This window comes from Triticum aestivum, chromosome 1A (assembly GCF_018294505.1).
Source record: "Triticum aestivum cultivar Chinese Spring chromosome 1A, IWGSC CS RefSeq v2.1, whole genome shotgun sequence".
Lineage (NCBI taxonomy): Eukaryota > Viridiplantae > Streptophyta > Magnoliopsida > Poales > Poaceae > Triticum > Triticum aestivum.
In genome coordinates, this window is record NC_057794.1 from 109,984,901 (window position 1) to 109,994,527 (window position 9,627).

A 9,627-nucleotide genomic window follows, 5' to 3' on the forward strand; every position below is an offset into this window, starting at 1 on the left:
TCAAGCCAAGCACCAAATGTGTTATCACTGGCGCGTCTCGCATGGCTAATGAGTGCTAGCTAGTGCTCATCACTGACGCAATGGTCATTAGACGGTCAATGATGAGGGGTTAGTGCTATTCAGATCTGTATGGTAGTGAGCCCTAGTCGCTGCCGGAGTTAATCTTCTTGTCCCCTCGCCCACGGTTGCCATCTTGGCGTTGAGAGGTGCAGTCTTCGTTAACTTCTAGAGGTAGCTGTGGAGTTTTTTTTAAAAAAAGAAATTACTCCGGTTCTTTGTGGCGGTGCCATAGAGCCCGAGAGGTATGTGTCCTTGCGGATCCAATTATTCGAATCTGGTGAGTTTTATGTGTTATGTTGTTTTTGTTGGTTTGGTTATTTATGAAGTTGGAATCTTTTCTTGATGTTACGATGAAAATTTTGTTGTTCAACGACCTGCATTTTTAGTCAATCATCTCCAACCCAAGTATGTTCATTGCTCATGGTCCCATCTTTTAGAATGGGCTAGCAACGGACTTTTAGGAACTTGTGTGCAGGTGAATTAGCGGCAATATCGTTGCTTCAATCCAACTGCATCTCTTTACTGAGTTTTGTATATATGACTCATATGTCACATCCATGTAAAAAAAACTGATGACAAATACAATGAATCAAAGTGAGTGAGCATGCAGATACTCCTTCCGGTCCTTTTTACTTTGCATATTAGAATTGTCTGAAGTCAAACTTCGTAAAATTTGATCATATTTATATAAAAAAATACTAACATCTATGATACTAAAGTTATACAATATATAAAAATTAAATTTATGACATATTTAATGATATTGGTTTCACATTGTGAATGTTGGTATTTATTTCTATAAAGTTGGTTAAACTTTATAAAGTTTGACTTCAGACAAATTTTATATGTGAACTAAAAAAAGAACGAAGAGAGTACAACTTTTTCAAGCATGATCACTAAAATTTTCAATTCCTTCAAACAATCACGGTGTGCATCTAATTGAAACACATTTTCCTTTACAAATGCACCGCACACGGCAACACGAGCAGCCTGCCTAGTCAAAAAGTGTACTTTAGATGCCTTAGCAGGAGAACGTCCACGTGCCGACGTGCGGCATGGATTAATTTAGCCGGAACTGCTCTACTCCCTGTCGCTGTCTTAGTTAGGCTAAGCTTTTAGGCGCACCGCGCACCCAATCCTTCGTCTCGCCTCCGCCGTCCACGAATTGAGCAGAGGATGCGAGTTGGTCTTCAACGTGGCACAGGCCGTGTGCCTGTTGGCGGCCTCCGTGAAGTGCACTCCGTCCCAGGACACGTACTCGGGCGGGTCGGCGCACGCCGCCGTCCCGGCCGCGCCGCAGAACGCCGTCATGTTGAAGTTGTACGCGCCGCTGCCGCCGCAGCACGCCGCCAGCGGCTCATCCCTGAACCCTGAGACCGACGGAGAAGACGAGGTCAGGAGAAAGCTGATGATTAGCTGCTAGTGGCTAATGATTACTGGCGCATTCATGCGTACCGTATTTCCGGGGCGACGCGATGAGGTCGGCGACGGCGCCGTAGAGGTCGGCGTAGAGGATGGTTGTCCCCGGGTGCGCTCGCCGGAGCTCTCCGAGCATGCCGTTCAGCGCGCGGTTGTGCAGCTCCGCGAGGTCGTTGAGAGACTTGATGCAGCCGGACGCCGGGTCGTGGTCGCCGCTCTGGTAGAGGGCGAGCAGATGTGGGTCGCAGCCGAGCGGTATCATCCCCGGAATCAGTACGGTCCTCGCTCCGGCGGCGAGCACCTCCTGATATCTTCATTCACTTTATTTTGACTGACTGATACTCCGTATATCAGTGGTCATCTTTGCCTCCGTTTCAAAAAAGAAAAGAAAATATCAGTGGTCACGGGAGTGTGCTGGCTTACGGCCACGACTGAACGGACGGCGCCGACGATGTGCGGCACGAAGGTCCGCGCCTCCCGGACGGTGGTGTTACCGGCGAACGCGACGAGGTAATCGTTTACTCCAATCTCACCGACGATGAAGAGCGAGCTCGCCATGATCCTTGTACGGTCTGTTAGTACAAGGTGACGATGCACCCATCATGAAAAAGACAAGATTATTAAATCGACCAGTCTGCAGGGAGAGCCTGTACACAACACCATGCATGCATGCAGCCATGTGTATATGTCACAATAATAAAGATATAGCCCGCGTGTTTTTCCTCAAAAAATCGCTAGAAAAGATAGAGCGCACGTGTAATTAAATAAGTTTGTATATATTAATAAAATAGAGTACTAGTAGAAATCAAGTTTTTTAAAAAAGGGAGACTCCCCGGCCTCTGCATCAAAACGATGCATACGGCCATCTTAATATAACGAAAAATAGGTTCAACAAGGTCTTATAATCTCAAAACGAAAGAAAAAGAGCTCACAAAGAGCCAAAAGGGCCAAAAACAAACTGGCCATGAAAAGCCACAACCGCCTGGCATAAGAGAGACATGAAAACTAATTGCCTATCCTATTATATGACCGCCATCCAAACCGGTTCAACATATCCCGTGCTACCATCTTCCAGCGGGTAGATCCAGTAACCAAACGCTCCCTGGCCTCCGTCGAAGTGAGTAGCGACCACATACGGATCAACGCAGTGGCTCCGAAATAACCTACAAAAAATGAATAGTTGTTGTTCTGTTAAAGATCAAATCATTTCTGCAGTTCCATACTGCCCACAATAAAGCACAAACTCCTACTCAAATATGTCTCGTTGTTTCGGACTCAATCCCGTTAAGCCACGTTTCAAATAATGTGTTGACAGAACTCGGTGGAGTAATGTTAAATGCAATATGGACTGTCCGCCATAAGACTTTTGCTAACGGGCAATCAAGAAAGAGGTGTTTGATGGTTTCATCCTGATCACAGAAACTACACCTAGTAAATCATGTCCAATTGCGTTTTGCCAAATTGTCCTTGGTTAATATTACTTGTTGATGGACAAACCACATAAACACTTTGATTTTCAAAGGAACTTTAACAGCCCAAACATGTTTGGACCTAGGAATCGAGCTTGTATTGATAACATCAACATACATTGATTCAACAGTAAACTCTCCAGACCTAGTAAGCTTCCAACGTAATTTATTCGGTTGTTGAGTTAGTTGAACCTCCATCAGTCTACTTACTAGATGGAGCCATTCTTTTCAACGATTGCCAATTAGCGTCCTTCTGAACTGAATATTAAGGGGGATGGATTGAAGTATTGTTGCAACGAATGCCTCACGTCGTTGAACAATACGATACAGAGACATGTATTGAATGGCAAGGGGGGTCTCTCCGAGCCAAGTATCCTCCCAAAATCGTGTATTAACACCATTGCCAATAATAAACTTTGTACTATTAAACAAGGTTAACTTGACTTTCATAAGCCCTTTCCAAAAAGGTGAGTCAGTCGGCCTTGCTGACACCTGTGACAAAGTTTTGGAGTGAAGATACTTGCTACGGAGGATCTGCGCCCAAGTGGCATCAGTCTCAGTCGATAGCTTCCACAACCACTTGCTGAGAAGACATCTGTTCTTGACCTCAAGATTCTCAATACCAAGCCCCCCTTGGCATTTTGGTCGACAGATGATATCCCATTTGGCAAGTCTGTATTTTTTTTAATTCATCGCTCTGCCAGAAAAATCGGGATCGATAGAAGTCTAGTCTTTTCCTAACTCCAACTAGGACTTCGAAGAACGACAAAAGAAACATAGGCATACTCATGAGAACCGAGTTAATCAAAATTAATCGGCCTCCGTATGACATGAGCTTGCCCTTCCAGCAACTCAGTTTCTTTTCAAATCGGTCCTCGATGCACTTTCATTCTCTATTTGTCAGCTTACGATGGTGGATTGGTATACCTAAGTACGTAAAAAGTAAAGTCCCCAATTCACACCTAAACAATTGCCTACATGCCTCTTGTTCGTCATTGGCTCTACCAAAGCAGAACAATTCGCTTTTCTGAAAATTAATCTTTAACCCGGTCAATTGTTCAAATAAGCATAACACCAGCTTCATATTTCTCGCTTTGGGCAAGTCATGCTCCATAAAGATGATCGTATCATCGGCGTACTAAAGGATGGACACACCTCCATCAACTAGATAAGGTATCAAGCCACCCACCTGACCAGCCTCCTTAGCCCTTCCTATCAAAATTGCCAACATATCAACTACAATGTTGAACAGGATAGGAGACATCGGATCCCCTTGTCTCAGGCCCTTATGTGTCTGGAAGTAATGACCTATGTCGTCATTCACTCTAATTCCAACACTCCCTTTTTGCGTGAACGATTCTACCTGGCGTCGCTAGGCTTCATCAAAACCTTTCAGACGCAAGGCCTGTTGAAGGAATGGCCATTTGACTTTATCGTACGCTTTCTCGAAATCCACCTTAAAAACAACTCCATCTAATTTTTTCGAGTGGATTTCGTGGAGCGTTTCATGAAGGACCACCACCCCTTCTAGGATGTTTTTGTTTGAGATGAAAGCGGTTTGGAAATACTGCACCACAGAATGCGCAATCTGTGTGAGCCTATTAGTCCCTACCTTGGTGAAGATTTTCAAAACTAACATTGAGGAGGCATATCGGCCTGAACTGCTCAATTCTCACAACTTCCATTTTCTTAGGAAGCAATGTTATTGTTCCAAAATTTAAATGAAATAACTGAAGTTGTCCAGAGAATAGATCATGGAACATTGGTAACAAATACCCCTTAATAATATGCCAACACTTTTTATATAACTCCGCTGGAAATCCATCCGATCCTGGAGCCTTATTGTTCTTCTTCTACGCAATAGCTTCAAACACCTCTTTCTCCGAGAATGGGGCAACCAAAATATCATTTTCATCAACAGTGAGTTGAGGCACATCCTCCACCCTGGACTCATTCAGGGATCCTGAACTATCCTCCGGAGGTCCAAACAACTGTTTATAGTACTCAGTAATGCATAGTTTGAGGTTATCTTGTCCTAAAATAGTTCCTTCATCTTGTTCAAGCTCGAAGATTCTCTTCTTTCTGTGTTTGCCATTAACAATCAAGTGAAAGAATTGAGTGTCCGCGTCCCCCTGGACAACCTTGCGGACCTTAGCCCACAATACCCACTTTAATTCTTCCTCGGGGAGAAGCTCTTTAAACCTCATCTCCGCTTCAAGTTTAGCATGAAGCTCTGTGGCTTGCAACATCGTGAATTCGGCTTTTAAATCTAGGGATTGAATAAGTGAAAGAAGCCTTTCCTTTTCAACCTTATAAATTCCACTAAGGTGCTTAGCCCACCCATGTAAGAAACTTCTCAAATGCCTAATCTTATTTTGCCAGCGCTCAACAGAAGTCCTACCTCCTGCATCCTTAGCCCATTCCCTGGCTATCAGATCCAAGAAGCCTTCACGCTCAAATCATGCCAGCTCGAATGAAAAGCAATTTGTGTTTCCTACGTGGTTTGGCTCACCCGAGTCCACGAACAACGGTGTGTGATCAGAAATTCCGCGCGAGAGAGCCTGAATCATTACCAAAGGGAATTTCTGTTCCCACTCGACGCTCGCTAGGAATCGATCCAGCTTCTCAAACGTCGGGTTTGGCAAATTATTAGCCCAAGTAAATTTTCTACCAGAAAGCTCTATCTCTCTCTCAGATCCAGGCTTTCAATAATGGTATTGAACATAAACGACCATCTGCCGTCGAAATTGTCATTATTCTTTTCCTCTCTCATTCTAATGATATTGAAGTCACCCCAACTAAAATCGTGAGCTGCTCGGAGCCGCAAATTCGGACAAGATCCACCAGAAACTCCGGTTTAAACTCGGGCTGCGCTGCACCATACACCGCCACCAGAGCCCAATTAAACCCATCAGCTTTGGACCTAACTCGAAACTTAACCACGAAGTCACCCATCACTACGCTTCGGACTTCCAACGAATCACATCTCACTCCAAGTAAGATCCCTCCCGATCTTCCTCGCGGAGGCAGGCAGTGCCAATCAAAATCGACACCGCCCGATAAAGTATTGAGGAACTGGGGCGCAAAATTATCTCTACCAGTTTCCGAAAGAGCAATAAAATCCAATCTATGCTCAATCGACGCATCCGCAAGAAACCTTCTTTTAGCCAAGTCTTTCAGACATCTGCTATTCCAAAAGATTCCTCTCATATTTCGTCATGGAATTTTTTAGAAGTACATATCCTAGCACTCCTGCGCACCGCCGATGCCAGATAAATTTTCCGCTTCCACTTTCGTTTAGGTTTGTTCTGATCCTCCACCCGGTCCTCACAACCGGGCTCTGTGGATCTAACTACTTCACCCTCGATGGCGTCATCCTCTTCCTCTGACTCAGGAAAGGGTAGTGTAAGGTCCGCACAAAAGGTATCCAGCACCCTAACTCCCAACGCCTCTACATCGGAGTCATTCGTGGGTTTGACTGCTAAGTTTTGAATCATTTCTAAAGCGCGTTCCGCTTCAAAATCGAGTAAATCATTCACAGAATTAGAGATTTCACTAGCATTACTACCTAGTGAAACACCTAATTGATTTGCATTATTAATAGTCTCATTATCAGAAAAATGCAAAATTGAATTAGTCAGTGTTGACCGACATACCAGTGGTAACCTCAATATCACGAAGTTTGGCCGCCCGCATGGCGCACCTCTGCTGCATGTCGTCAACCTCCGGACGGTCCTGGAGCCGGCAACTCATCCGCCGCCCCTCAGAAACTGGATCCGAAATCCCTCCAAACGCGACCACCTCCTCCCGAGTGGGCCCGCCCAAAGTAAGGCCTCCAACCTCACCTCGACCATAGTGTGGAGCTGTACCCATCGAAGGCTCCACAGGAGCTGCCGTTATCAGCGAAGGAGAACTCAGAAGCCCCGCCGACGTTGACCTCGACCCAACGCCGTGGGACTTAGGCGCACCGGGGGAGAGGAGTACGTGAGCCGCCTGCCCGTACTCCCTGCCCGTCTCGGCCCTCCGGCAGGAAGGCGTCACGGGCTGGGCGGCCATAGAGGCCGTCGGAGGAGAGGAAGGAGCCACGGTCACCTGCCCATAGCCCTCTCCCCTTGGCTCAACCACCGCCGTCGGTGAGGCCACAGTTAGAGTGAACCGAGCCAAGAAGCTGTGAAACGTTCTTGAACCAGGTGGCTTGGTTTGTGAAAGAGACGGGCACGAACGGCTCAAGCCCTCTGCTCTTTAAGAAATCCGGGCCAAGCGTCGTCGCTCCGCCGACGGCGAAGTTCACGCCGCGCTGAAAATCCTCCGCGCTCTTGCCGGCGAGGTACGGCGTCAGGTGATGTACCCCCAGCGCCTCAACTGCTCCACATACCAAGCAGGGCCAGGCCAACAAAATATGGGGCCCTATGCCAAACTCTAAAACAAGGCCTGCCGCACTAGAAAAATAGATCTATAATAGTAATATATAGGCTATAATGTGTTACATAGAAATATAATATATCAAGAATCACACTTATTCATTGAAAAACTTGTTTTCAGCTCAAATTACTTTTCTACCGTGCAGCAGAGGCGGTAAGCAATCTTCAAAAACAAAGTGTAACTACTTTTCTAGATGAAATCTTAGCACACAAACAACACATGAATTATGGCATTAAATTGAAACAAAATAACATGAAGGATTGAGTTAGGTATGCGATCCCCTTGCTGACTTTGCCCTTGGACCACTCTGTTGCTAGGAAATCCCCGGGTTAACCCTTTTCCCTTCAAGTTTATGGAGAATAGGGTTATAAGAAGACTACGGAGTCAAATTGACTGAAGAAAAATAGATTAACCCGGGGATTATAGAAAGAGGATTTTGTCTATCATTGAAATTTGAGGAGAAATGTGTTGGGAATGAGCAAATCGTGATCTCCTCCTCTTGTTGGAACTGTCACGGTCACTAATCGATCCGACGATTCCATTTTCAATCCAGCGGTGGCCTGAGGAGCGTCACCGGCGACGCGACGATTCCGCTTCCTGTAGGCTATGGCGACGTAGTCGCGAAGTCTTAGTCGACTGACCAGCTGTTCAATCCAGATGCTATACGATTCGCGCAAGCGTACATGAAAATCACCCGCGCGTGCTTTCTTTTCAGACTAGCTGGTTCGGCGGCCCGTTTATTTATTCTTTGTTTGTTGTTGGGGCTGGGCTGCGTGATGGGACGGCCGTTGTCAGCTGGGCTTTTTTCATATTGTTTTTTCCAGTGATAATTTTGCCTGCAGCAGTAGGGAGACACTACTACGGCGGCTTTCCTCATTCTTCCACAAATACATTCCTAAAATATACTACGGCCGTTGTCAATGATTCATTTTCCCAAAATATACATTTAACTTGATACTTACCCCTAAAAAAACTTGATACAAAACTATTTTTCTCTATTTTGTTAGAAAAACTATTTTTCTCTTTTTTGTTAGACAAACTATTTTTATTTTTGTTTCATTTTTTGTTTTCTTCTCATTTTATTTTTACTTTAATTTGTTTTTTCTTTTTTTCTTTTTTACCAAACTAGTTTGAATTTTTTTGACATTTCCTCGGTGGACAGAGAATTAGCTAAAACTCAGTCGATTTGGCAGATGTGGATTCCGGTCGTCGGGTTCGTGTATTGTTGACGGATGTGTTTTGTTTACGGCCTAGTTAATGCTTTGTCGTGTTGGCTTTTCTCTTTCTCAGGATGGGTTTTTATTTCACGCTTTTTGAAACAAGTGAGAAGGAGGGGCTAGTTCAATTCGCCCTGCATCGTTGTCTTGCTCCTCATTTTTCCTCTCTTCCTTTCAGTAAGTGGTGTTCTTTCCATAACTAATGGGCCACCGATTGTCAAACTCGTCAGGACGGGGGAGGGTGATATCGACCCCTGCGCATGTTTGTCTCCATCAACTTGAAAAAAAATTGGTACATAGAGCAAAGATGACTATTTTGTCTAAGCCTAGTTGTCTTTTTTAACTTAGTTTTTTTTCTACTTTTATAATTATTAGTCATTGACCAACTGTATATGCCCCAACTTATGTGCATTTGTAAGTATTACAACACACACCTGACGGGCGCATTATCAACTTTTTGTTTCTTTTGTATAGAGAGATGGTGAAGTTGTTTGTCTGATACTAGGCATGCAATTGCAAGTGTTGCCCTCAACTGCAACTAACTTTGTTTTATCGAAGGACGGCTAGAGAGACAGGCAGTTGCATGTCTTACACTAGGCATGCAACTGCAAGTGTCGTCTTCGAGTGCAATTGCATGTCTACTCAAATGACTGCAACTAACATTTGTTTTAGATGAGCGGCGGGAGAGGGGCAGTTGCATATCTGAGACTAGGCATGCAACTGCAAGTGTCGCGCTTGACCGCAATTGCATGTCCCCCAACATGGTTGCAACTGGACCTTTATTTTGTCGAAGGAGGAGGGCTAGTTGCATGTCCGACACTAGGAATGCAACAGCAAGTGTCGCACCCGACCGCGACTACATGTCTTGTAACCCGACCAACACTGGATTTTTTTTGTTCTGTCGGAGGGGGCGCCGCTAGAGGGGTCGGGCCAGTTGCACGCCCGACAACAACCCCGCAACTGCAACCGCCGCACCCGGCCGCAACTACAATTTCCCCAACATGGTTGCAACTGGGCCTTTATTTTGCCGGAGGGGGCGG

General features: G+C 45.3%; 1 pseudogene; it reads right to left on the bottom strand.

Moving 5' to 3' along the window:
- Positions 1 to 1,134: 1,134 nt before the first annotated feature.
- The window catches only part of LOC123104762 (GDSL esterase/lipase At1g28600-like), an 11,149-nt pseudogene continuing 2,656 nt past the window's right edge, over positions 1,135 to 9,627 (bottom strand).